This window comes from Macaca fascicularis, chromosome 8 (assembly GCF_037993035.2).
Source record: "Macaca fascicularis isolate 582-1 chromosome 8, T2T-MFA8v1.1".
In the NCBI taxonomy this organism is placed as follows: domain Eukaryota; kingdom Metazoa; phylum Chordata; class Mammalia; order Primates; family Cercopithecidae; genus Macaca; species Macaca fascicularis.
In genome coordinates this window covers 79,428,886-79,441,474 of record NC_088382.1, presented here as the reverse complement: position 1 = coordinate 79,441,474, position 12,589 = coordinate 79,428,886, and the positions used below count along the sequence as shown (strand labels likewise).

Below are 12,589 nucleotides of genomic sequence, written 5' to 3'. Positions count from 1 at the left end.
TTTAAATAATTACCCGGCCAGGCCTGGTGGCTCATGGCTATAATCCCAGCATTTTGGGAGGCCGACGTAGGTGGATCACCTGAGGTCGGGAGTTTGAGTTTGAGACCAGCCTGACCAACATGGAGAAACTCCGTCTCTACTAAAAATACAAAATTAGCTGGGCATGGTGGCACATGCCTGTAATCCCAGCTACTTGGGAGGCTGAGGAAGGAGAATCGCTTGAACCCAGGAGGTGGAGGTTGAGGTGAGCTGAGATCGTGCCATTGCACGTCAGCTTGGGCAACAAGAGCAAAACTCCGTATCAAAAAAAAAAAAAAAAAAAAAAAAAAAAAAAAAAATTATCCCCTCTCAAAAACCCCATAGCTGAATTACCTTCTTTTTAAAAATAAGGGTAGCAGGAATCCCTGAGGTTTTCTTTAGTATCTGCCAAAAAAGGGCTTCTTCAAAATGTGCCTCTTTTCATTCTGATGGCCACAATCCAAAGCAGTTTTCAACTAGATTTGTCCCATACACATCTCAACTTCCCCTACACGCCAGATTATGACACAAAGTTCTTGAATAATTTGAGAGTAAAGTCATAAAACAAATATGAATTTCCACTGTAATCCACTTTTTTACATTTTCATGTAATCTGCAAGAGAGAGAAGGACCTCATGTCTCAATGTGTACATACACCTGAAGGCCAGTGGTTTACTACAAAATAATATTTTTTTGCAAATTCTCTAAACTGCAGATACCAATGTAAAAAGCCCATAGCATTTCAATTCTCCTATTATAAATATTCCTGCAGTAAAAATATCCTCAAAAAAAGCCTCAGCCAATGGCTTATTTGTTTTAAGCCCTATTTAATGCAATAATGATAGAATCTTCGTAACAGGATTTGACCCCACCACCTAATTATTCCAGGAATGGCTTCTCAGAAAGTCTAATCTTCAGTTATAATTATGATGCACTCTTGTGAAATCTAAGCAGATAAATGCGGTCAAATTAGGACACCATTGAGAAAGGAACCTAAAATTGAATATTTGCCATTGGAACTGAGGACTCAAGATCAACATAGATCAAATGCTTCCTCTGTAAGCGGAATTAATCAGCCCTACAAATTCTCTACCATGATACAAGGCAGTATTTCTTCTTGGGAAGTGACTTCCTGAAACCTTCCCCTGAGGAATATATTCCATGTTAATTTCAGTATGCCATTTAAAATTATCCTACAAAAAAGGAACCAATTTAAAACATCTGGCCTGATACCAGATTGAACAGTTACATTCTGCTTCTTTGAATTCATGGTGTTGTAAGAATCCAGACACTTTTTCTATCTTAAACTGTGGCATGGTGATCTGAAACAAATGTTGGCCCAGTGTGGGCCATTCCAGCACTAGATGGAATGATTCTGCACTTTTTGACCTGTCTTCAAGGTGTTTGGGGAAATAGTTTCATGTGAGCAGGGCCCCTTAGGCCCTTCCTGAGAGCATCATGGCAAAGTAATGTCTCATACCAACTTGTGCTTTTGAGCATAGAACAAGACCATTGTTGTGTGACCTAATTTCATTTTAGGCCCTTCCTGAGAGCATCATGGCAAAGTAATGTCTCATACCAACTTGCGCTTTTGAGCATAGAACAAGACCATTGTTGTGTGACCTGATTTCATTTCAGTGACTGTCTCAGTAAAGATTGACATCATCCCATTCTTTTTCCTTAATATCCACTTGTGAATGTCCCCCAGTCCCCACCCTCATCATAATTAAACTCCTTTCCTTGCCAGGGGAAGAGCTATTTGTCTCTTAACTTCCTGCCTGAATGTATCATTATAGCAAGAGCAAAGGGTTTTCCTTGGGTCGGTCAACATCTCTGGAGTTTGCTTCCTCGCCAAATCAGGCAAAGCACAATTTTATTGGCAGCCAAAGAATACTGACAGAGCCATCTGCTGGGACAGGTCTCAGTCAGAAAGGAAGAGAGAGGAGCCTGCAAAAGATGGCACAGCCTGATGGGCACAATGTTTCTCCTCCAATTGGAGTTTGGCATTTTCTTTAAACATAAGCTCACTGGCTTTGAGGACTGTGGTCTAAGCAGATCCATTTAGCTATGTACATACATGGGTGCAAATGTGTGTGCTTGTACATACTAACATTTGCTTATCACTTATATTTGTATTGAAGTCTCACATCTGAAAGTGATTACTCTCAAAGAGATAAAAGGATGGTGCAGGAGAAGACAATTTAAAAACCATCATTAAAATGCAACTAAACAGAATGATTATACGAAGGAAGGTATTGATTGTGTGTGTGTGTGTGTTTAGTATATAAGATAACTCTCTTATACAGAAAAAGCATGAGCAACTTATATGTCCCACATCCATGTAATGGAACACAATACACAAATTTAAAAGAACTAAAAGGACAATGCAGAAACTGTATGAACTGTTTTGATACAAAGGTAGGTGAAAACAAAACAATAAACATTGTACATTCTCCATGCTTCCAATTTTGTAAAATATTAGATAGTACGCTATGAAATTACTGCTTTTGTAGGTCAACAATAGTTAAATAGCAGCAATTTTCTACGATTCCACTTAGTATATATTTATACAGAAAAGACCAGTTGGTTTGGGTTAAGTGTGTGATTTAAAAAAAAAAAACTCTTAAAGCAACTGTCATATAGTTTTTACAACAAATATCTAATTTTAAATGAGTTGATATTCTGTGTAATAAATTGTCCTCTTCAATGAGAAATGTTTCAAAATATCTAAGGGTGATCACAAAGGAAAAGAGTCTACTTTTTAGGGCCCCCAAATATAGGTCTCTATATTCTGCAGCAAGACAAATTATCATTGTCTTGGTATCCAACATGCACTTAAAGCAAGACAAGGAGAAATTTAGGGTCCACATCTGATATTGATTCCTTGAAAAGGTTTAGTTTACTGTTATAGTCTATGGGCCATTTTAAAAACCACCTAGATTTAAATTAATATACTAAATTTAACTTAAAAATTAAAATAATATTAAAAATAAAGTGCCAGGCACCGCTAAGACATCCTTATTATAAAATTTTCCATCCCAAATAGGCATTAACGAGGCTGGGAATAGTCTTAATTTTCTCACAAACAACATAGTTGCTGTTCTAAGTTATCCCATCTGTGTGCACCAAACCTCGTCCAACAGTGCAATATTATTGTCCAGAAGGTACAATAAAGGCCGTTCATATATTGGCAGGTGTATTTTAAGCTGAAAACCAGGCTTCACACACAGACACAAAAGCAATCTGTTTCACAGGTGTGAGCATTTTTGATAAGAACCCTCAAAATCTCCCCCAAGCTGTGAGATTTAATTGTCCTTTTGGTGTCTTCTCATATGTGAATACAACCTATCTCTCCTTGGAACAAGAGATAATCTGGCAATCTGAAAGATAGGAAATGCTTGGGCAGCTTCTGAGATTTGCTTATAATATCTCCTTGTACTTTCTCTTGGGTTATGTATTTTAGAGGTTATGCCAAGTTCAATGAGCTACAGGTAAGCAGTTCTGAATATTAAATGAAAGAACTTTATACCCAAATGACATGAGTAGAGAGGCAATCAAAAATGCGCAGGGTGGCATTCTGAAACTGTAAGGTCCAGTACAGTGGTCCCTATTTTATAAACGTGACTGTCCAAACACATACACAAAAAAATCCATTTCTTTCCATAAAATTGACTAGAAGGAGGATTGTGGATATACAAATACAGAGGTAGTGATGGGAAGTGACTCGGCTGCTTATCTAATTCAGCTCAAATCCTCGAGTTGGATGAGTAGGGGCAGAGATCTCTGAAGCCAAACATTAAATTTGAATTTTCCAGCCCCAAGATAAAAAAAAAAAAAGGAGATTGAAACCAGGTCTCATACAGAATCCACAGATTTTCAAGAAAAGTGTTGTGTATGTTAAATTTGAGCAAGTGAATCTAAATGATCCAACATTAGACACTTATTTTATTTATTTATTTATTTATTTACTTATTTATTTACTTATTTATTTATTTAGAGATGGAGTCTTGCTCTGTGGCCCAGGCTGGAGTGCAATGGCATGATCTCAGCTCACTGCAACCTCCACTTCCTAGGTTCAAACAATTCTCCTGCCTTAGCCTCTTCATAAACTGGGATTAGAGGTGCGCCCCACCACGCCTGGCTAATTTTTTGTATTTTTAGTAGAGATGGGGTTTCACCATGTTGGCCAGGCTGGTCTTGAACTCCTGACCTCAGGTGATCCACCCATCTCGGCCTCCCAAAGTGCTGGGACTATAAGCATGAGCCACCGTGCCCAGTCTAGATACCTATTTGTGTTTTCCCATAATAAAGATGTGCTGAGAAGTGAAAAACACATAACAGCGGTGAAATCACACATTACGGGGAGAAAAGTGCAACATGAAAGATTACCAGCTAGTTAATAAACAACATGGCATTGTAGAAAAGTGGCCTTTTCATGGGTGCGGTGGCTCATGCCTGTAATCCCGCACTTTGGGAGGCCAAGGCGGGCAGATCACGAGGTCAAGAGATCAAGACCATCCTGGCCATCATGGTGAAATCCCGTCTCTACTAAAATTACAGAAATTAGCCAGGCATGGTGGCGCATGCCTGTAGTTCCAGTTACTCGGGAGGCTGAGGCAGGAGAATCGCTTGAATCCGGGAGTTGGAGGTTGCAGTGAGCCAAGATCTTGCCACTGCATTCCAGCCTGGAGACAGAGGAAGATTCCGTTTCGGGGGTGGGGGTGGGGGGGAATGGCTTCTTCATGGCACAAGAGAAACTAAGAAAGATACTTTGAGAAATCAGGTCCTCAGGGACCTCTTCAGAAAGGATGGGTGCTCTTGTAGTATCAGGGGTTTTCCAGTCTTTTCTACAGTTAATTTTGAATGGCATGGCACCGAAGGCCAACCTCGGTTTTTCCAACATAAAAGTTGATGCATCAGGCTAGAGTTTCACAAAGAAAATGTTCACAAGCTGATTCAAGAAGATAAATAACTCTTGAGAAGTTCCAGTTCTATTCGTTGAACTTATTACTTATTCAATGAACTCGTTCATTGAATTATTAAACATTTATCTTTTGAAGTTTCTGTTTTAGAATATTTTCTTCTCATGTTAGAGCTTTGAAGTAAGGAGACCTGGATTTCAACTTATCTTCTCTTACTGTGGATTCAGCTCATTTATGACAAGCATCTGATACAGTGTTGTAATCAGCCATTGGGGTTAATACCCCATGCCATCTTCAGACAAAGCTCCAAGAATTCTAGAAAAACTGCTAATGCTTATAACTTTATGTCAAAGAACTAACCTATCTCCCATACACTTTGAACCATTCATTCACTTTCTTCACATATAACTTGTAGAATGAAGACAAAAATGTTTAATTCCGTAAGTATTAGAAAGAGAAGCTGGATAAAACAACCCTCCAAGGCAAACCTGAAATTCAGGCCAGACTTGAAGACATTGCTTTTTGGGTGAGGTTCATGAACGTTTTGGTGATTACAGGACTTATTCCAAGCCAACTTGGGCCAACAGAAGGCTTAGAATAAAAATCAAGCAGGCTGGTCATGGTGGCTCATGCCTGTAATCCCAGCACTTTAGGAGGCTGAGGTAGGCAGATCACTTTAGGTTAGGAGTTCAAGACCAGCCTGGCCAACATGGTGAAATCCCATCTTTGCTAAAATACAAAAATTAGCTGGGTGCAGTGGCAGGTGCCTGTAATCCCAGCTACTTGGGAGGCTGAGGCAGGAGAATCGCTTGAACCCAGGAAGTGGAGGTTTCAGTGAGCCGAGATCATGCCACTACACTTCAACCTGGGTAACAGAGGGAGACTTCCTCTCAAAAAAAAAAAAAAAAAAAAAAAAAAAAAAAAAAAAAAGAAAAAGAAGAAAAGAAAAAAAAAAATCAAGCAAATAGCAATGATTCTGAAGAGTGACTAATGAAATCAAGAGGAACTAAATGTTTTACTTGCATTAGTTTGGTTGGGGCAAAGGGGAGCAACTCTCAAAGTTGACATTTGAAAAAGGCTTATGGGGTTGTACCCTCATACGAACCCAACCCCTAAAAATGTTTTTGCCACCAAGGTGAAATTGTTGAGATGGGTTGCCACAATGCTCCCTGGCTCCATGAAAGCTCTTGGCACTAATGTTTATCTGGCCAAGGAAAGAAACTGTGAAGACAAGCTGTGAATAAATCAGGTACAGTTTTCACTCCTGACATTGTGGAGTACGTTGTGGATGATGGGCCTACCACACTGCCCCCTAATTCCCCCGAGCTTCCTTCCTGAGCAGCTAATAATATGTCAATAGTCATATGATTGTTTAGATTCCCATTTTACAGATGGTTCTTCTGACATTTCTTAGGACTGATTTCATGACATGGCTCTGCCACGTGGAAGGCCCCTTTTAGCTCCCTCAGCCAACAAGAATGAGAATGTGATGGGAAGGTAGAGGACCATTGACTCTTCAGTTTCTGCCAGTTCTTAACAATTCCCCATCCGTGAAATGTTCCCCTCTTCAAGTGACATAGAGTGCCCAGGTGGCCCTTGGTTTAAGCTAGAGATAAAAATTTGATGAGTACCTTTGAAGATTTTCTGCAATTATTCTGCCTTGAAGAACCCGCATGTCATTTGCCAAGTTTATCTTCTTTAGATGATGGTGGGTGGCCGTCAGCACCTACGATGGAGAAGAGCAAAAGTGCCGTGAGTTACGTTTTATCAGCAATTCCTCTCATCTTTCAGATGTTGCCCTTTCACGGCCTCGAAGGGGGTGATCATTAGGAATAATATTCTCCAAATTTCATCCAGACAGATTTTCTTACAATCACTCGCAAGAGTCTTTGAAGCATTGTGGGTGATTCGGTCCTTTTGTAGAAGTTTCTATTTTGACCGCTTCTCCAACAAAGAAAAGACTTTCCATTAGATTCATTTCATATCATTCTTTGACTGGATTTCATAGAACCATTAAAGAAGAGTTTCTTTTTAAAAGTTTACAAAGTGTTCCAAGTTTAAAGGTTGAGTGCTGTCTAATTTCAGGTTGGGAGACCTATTTTAAAGGAAAATGAGCTGAATCATAGAATCTTTTAAAGTTGCAGCAAGCTATTATTTGATGAGCAGCAAAGTAAGCATTTCCAAGTGGTTAAATTTGTTTATATTCCACATTTTTGACAGCTGAAAAATGTAAGTGATTAAAATAAATTTGAGCACTTTGAATAAGAGGAAACCCTCATTTAATGTTGTAAATATCAGATGAAGCAATCTTGCTGCCATGAACATTCTGACACATACACACTGTATGTAAATGTATATATGATATAAAAGAGAACATAATATAAGATAGAATAGGGAAATGAGACATCTTATTTAACAACGTAGAATTTCCTTTACATTTAAAAATATTTCTCATGCCCATGTAAATATTAATGTTTAATAAAGCATTTCATTTAGAGTTTTCATACTTTTCCACTGGTGAATACAATTGTACCTTGGTATACACATGGGGGGATCTCAGAGGTAATGGGTGCAGATTTTTTCCCTCCATTGGCCTGGAATCTCTTTTTATCCTGAGCTGGCCTTGGCGAGTCAGGTTAAGCCCCAGGTCCTTTGCTTTGCTCTCGATGGACCATTCTTACCACAAAATTGCTGCAGCAGCACCTCCTTGGAGCTAGCCTGGTGCTGCAGGATTCACTTTCCTCCCACACCACTCTCATCACCCCTCTTCCACTCTCATCACCCCTCTTTCCACTGCAGTGAAACTCCGCCACTGCTAGTTTTATGCCACCCTCTGCAATGTGCCCCACCTCACCCATTAGGCCTCTAGATCACTCCCTTCACTGTGCTTCTCCTCCTGGGGGTTGGGGAGTTCCAGGAGAACTTTTCCATCCTGTCTCCATGGTGCTGATATCACAAATTATTAGAAGCATCATGCAGATGCCCACTTGTAAAATATGTTCTGAGAGGACACATACATGTTTGTGCTTATAATCGTATGTGCAACTCATGATCTCCTACAGTGAAAGTTTACATCTAAATGTGATGTCAAAAGTATCTGGCTGTGGTTAGGTTGGCACAGTCTGATGTCAAAAGAATACCTTTTCTGAGACTGTTCTGAATATGCTACCAGGCAGCCGAGTCTGGAATGAGATGCCGGAATACCAGGCTACGGCATTCACTGGCTATGTGGCCTTGAGCACATTATTTAATTTCTCTATGCCTCAGTATTCTCCTCTGATAAATGGGAATTTAAAATGTTATCTACCCCATAGGGTTGATGTGAGGATGACGTGAAAACGTTCATGTGAAAAACTTAGAAGACTACCTAGAACAAAATATGGGTTCAATAAAGATCGGCAATCATTATTACTTGGATTGATTTTTTTAGACCAGTAATAAAGATACAACCTTCCTTGCATATTTGCAATCAAAAGACATTTTCATGAAATGAGACCAGAGTTTTCTTAAATTTTATAAATGTAGACTTTGATTTCTCATCATTAAAATGATAATGTGTAGGTCAGGTGTGGTGGCTTGTGCCTGTAATCCCAGCACTTTGGGAGGCTGAGGTGGGAGGATCGCTTGAGGCCAGGAGTTCAAGACCAGCCTGGGCAACACAGTGGGACCCCCATCTCAACCAAAAAATTTAAAAAATAGCTGGTCAAGGTGGTGCGCACCTGTAGTTCCAGCTACTTGGGAGGCTGAGGCGGTAGGATTGCCTGAGCCCAGGCGTTTGAGTCTGCAGTGAACTGTGATCACACACTACCGTCTCTGTGACCTGCATACATGATGGTCTCATCTCTCCGGTCGGGTTTCAGGATTTCTCAGAGCGAGGGTTGTGTCTTGGGCTTCGTCTCCATCTTATGGGATCACAGTGTGGCCCCAGTAACTATTGGAAGGTGGCCAAGCCTCACTGTAAAGGACAGTCAGGATCTGAGTCACCGATGGATCCTTGGTTTGTTTTAGGGTTTTTTCAAGTTTTGGTTAAAAATATAGACTCCAAGACTCTGAATGTTTTCTCAAGCAATAACAAATTGTCAGCCCACAGGGCTGACGCTGGCCACACAAACTTGAAAGGACCAGGAAACCAGTGGCCTAGCTGTGGGTCACTGCGTCCCTTTCTGTTGCTTAAGTCAGACTTAGGATGTTTTCTGTAAGTAATGACTCAGCACAACTCAGATGTGTGTGTGTGTTTCTGTGTGTGTGTGTGTGTGTGTGTGTGTGTGTGTGTGTGTGTGTGTGGAGAGAGACAGAGAGAGAGCACTCATGAGTCTCAGTTTTTCTGTTCCTATAGTGAAAGGATAAGGTAAAACTGGAAGACCTCCAATATCTCTTCTTACTCTAAAATTCTATAAAATGTTGGCACGTATGGCGATTCATTTGACATTACCATCTTCAGATAAGTGTGGGTGTGTGCCAGAATTTCACCTGTTGAGAATATATCGGGAAGTTAAGCTTGATAGTTTAACAGCTGTACTTTAAGAGTTTGGTTTGGCTTCACTCTCTGTGTCAGTGTGTTACTGCAGTTAGCACTTAGGAATTCATGCTATAAAGCAACTAGATGATTGAACTTAACTCTCTTGGTTGTCTCAGTTGTTCAGAAACCAAGCTGCATTTCCTGGCTCTGAAACTTTGTAAACTCATCAAATTTTACTGCAGAGAAATGTCATTAAAATAACAGTCCTTAGTGGAAACACTAGCGCCATTCATCACTAGCAAAATGCTGAAACAGTAACTGATATTTTTAAACTGTGAATTGGAGGCATTTTTATATACTTTACACATACACACATTTAGACAGATGTGTAAGGTAAATGTTCATTTTTCCTATGCAATTGTCCTTTAATTGTCTCTTAAAAGTGGCTTTAGCCTTGTTGCTTAAGAACATTCTGGGCTGGGCGCGGTGGCTTACGCCTGTAATCCCAGCACTTTGGGAGGCTGAGGCGGGTGGATCACGAGGTCAGGAGTTTGAGACCAGCTTGACCAACATGGTGAAACCCCGTCTCTACTAAAAATACAAAAATTAGCCAGGCGTGGTGGCATGCACCTGTAATCCCAGCTACTCAGGAGGCTGAGGCAGGAGAATTGCTTGAATCCAGGAGGTGGAGCTTGCAGTGAGCCGAGACTGTGCCACGGCACTCCCGCCTGGGTGACAGAGCAAGACTCTATCTCAAAAAAAAAAGAAAATTCTTTCTTTGCTCGCGTCACCTTGGAAAGTAATAACTGGTTCCAAACTGCTTTTCTTAAAGGGTTGTTGGAAGGTCCAAAGTGTGCTCATTAGAAAACTTGTGCTGAACCACACAAATCTTGCCATTGTGGATGGTGCATGCATGTGGGACTATTACTTCATACACAATTGACATGGGGCCAGAAAACATGTGAACAGGAAGCCAAACCCAAGAGAAAGTTGAGGAGCTTCCAGCTTTCCATGGAGCACAGAAAGAAGCAAAATCCAGCAACAGTTTGGACTCAAGTGTCTGGGGAACTGCACAGCTGCGACCTATCCACTCTTCAAACGCTGCAGAGGCAAAGCACAGTGGCTCGGGCAGCACCCAACTGGGAGTAAATCATTATGTCAGCAAACCTAAAAAGATGGTGAGGGTGTAGCACTTGCTTATGAAGCCAAGTTTAAATAGCTTGAGTAACCTAAATGTGGAATGACCAGCACCATATATGGAAGCTCAGTATATTCTTCATACTTCAATTGTGCTAATGGGAATTTCCCCAAATATATCTTGCTCCTTCCTTAAATAATAAACTTTCCCATGATGCAAAGTCATCTTATTCAAAAGTATGTATTTGGTGATTATTTTGCATAGCTGAGATGTTAACAGTTCCTTTTTGGAACACTTCATTTTTTTTATGGCAAAAGCATTTTAGCAAAAGTAGACATGTTTTTCACCATTTCAGAAGTCAAAGATGATTTCCAAAGGTCAGTGAATTAAGTGAGCCATCAGAAGCAGAAGAAATTCAGATTGTTGTCAAATGCTATCTTTCTAATAAGTGGTAAGGCTTTTTATATTTAGAGGTGGAAATGGCTTTTTAAATCTGTTTTTGAATGTGTTGATACAGTTCACCTACCAGAAAGAAATATTATACCACTTTGCAAGACTAGCCACAAAGTCTGGGGCTAAGCCCCTTTTATAAGAAATGGCATTCGCTCTGAAGTGCTCAGGTAGGGTAAGAGCTCTGAAATCCAGGAAATCCGATAGAGGCTTTGCCTAGAAGATTAAGTGCTGAGCATAGAGAGGGTGAAAGGCTAAAAGAAAACCAGGGTTATCAAGTAATCAGACCTCAAGATTTAAAAAGTCACAGCTTCCTGCCTGCTAATCAGATTGATTTCTATTCATTCAAAATGTTAAAATTCTTCCAGTTGTCATCTTTAAAAAATTTGCAAATGTTACTCACCTCTCCATTCCAATTATGCTCTGTTCAAGAGTATGGGAAGAACTTACTGGTCATGCTGAAGAAGGATGAAATTATTGTAGGCTAAATAATGACCAGGTAAGAAATTACTTCCTTTGCGTTAGTCTCTGAGTGAGTTCCTCGTTCAACAGAAGTGAAAAATCCTTGTTAAGGAAAGGGCTTGTTTTTGATGAGTATTACTTCTTTATGCATATGTGCTTTTTATGAATAAGTATTCTACTGGCTCATAAATCTTTAGTCTCTGCTCATTTCTGAAGTCTCTGAAGAAGTAAAAATTACTCTCTTTGAGGGTACACACAGCTACTGGCAAGACTGCCCTAGACATGGGCTTCCTATTTAAAAGTTAATGAGAAAAAAAATTCATTTGGCAGCAGGGACGTAAGATTAAAGCTCTGATTCAATTGAGTCCAGATAGTGACCATTTCTTGGGGGGGGGGGGATTAGAACATAATAGGGAGAGCTCAGTCTTTATGTATCTACTCAAAATTTCAAAGACAAAAATCTAGCATTTTTTTTTTTTAAAGAACCAGGATCTCACTATGTTGCCCAGGCTGGAGTGCACTGGCTATTCACAGGCTTGATTATAGTGCACCATAGCCTTGAACCTCTGAGCTCATGAGATCCTCCTGCTTCAACCTCCTGAGTAGCTGGGACTACAGGCACATGCCACCACATCCAGACAATAATTTTATATTAAAAAAATGCTTTTTATTTTTAGTCCGTGTTGCAGTCTAACCTCTTAGTGATATCTCAACCTGATACTACTCCAACTAACTCAATTTTCTTCTATAAACCAGTACCTTCTCTTGTTTTATGGTATTCTATTACAACTACCCAGTTGCCCAAGCCCAAAACTAGTATTACGAAAGTTTCCTTTTCCTCCATTCTCTTCATCCAGTCAAGAATGTTCTACCTTCTGGCCGGGCGCGGTGGCTCAAGCCTGTAATCCCAGCACTTTGGGAGGCCGAGGCGGGCGGATCACAAGGTCAGGAGATCGAGACCACAGTGAAACCCCGTCTCTACTAAAAATACAAAAAAATTAGCCGGGCGCGGTGGCGGGCGCCTGTAGTCCTAGCTACTCAGGAGACTGAGGCAGGAGAATGGCGTGAACCCAGGAGGCGGAGCTTGCAGTGAGCCGAGATCGCGCCACTGCACTCCAGCCTGGGCAACAGCGTGAGACT

At 40.5% G+C, this 12,589-nt stretch overlaps 1 protein-coding gene across 25 annotated transcripts in view; it reads right to left on the bottom strand.

The window, feature by feature from the left end:
• The window catches only part of SULF1 (sulfatase 1), a 193,404-nt gene that overhangs the window by 151,259 nt on the left and 29,556 nt on the right, over positions 1–12,589 (bottom strand). For 22 of the 25 annotated variants that reach the window (XR_010577340.1, XR_010577341.1, XR_012416930.1 and 19 more), the window contains one exon: positions 6,572–6,666. The exons of the other annotated variants lie outside the window; for them this stretch is intronic. The gene's annotated coding sequence lies outside the window, so the exon portion shown is untranslated. Of the gene's footprint in view, positions 1–6,571; positions 6,667–12,589 lie in introns of those variants that run through there. 25 annotated transcript variants of the gene reach the window in all.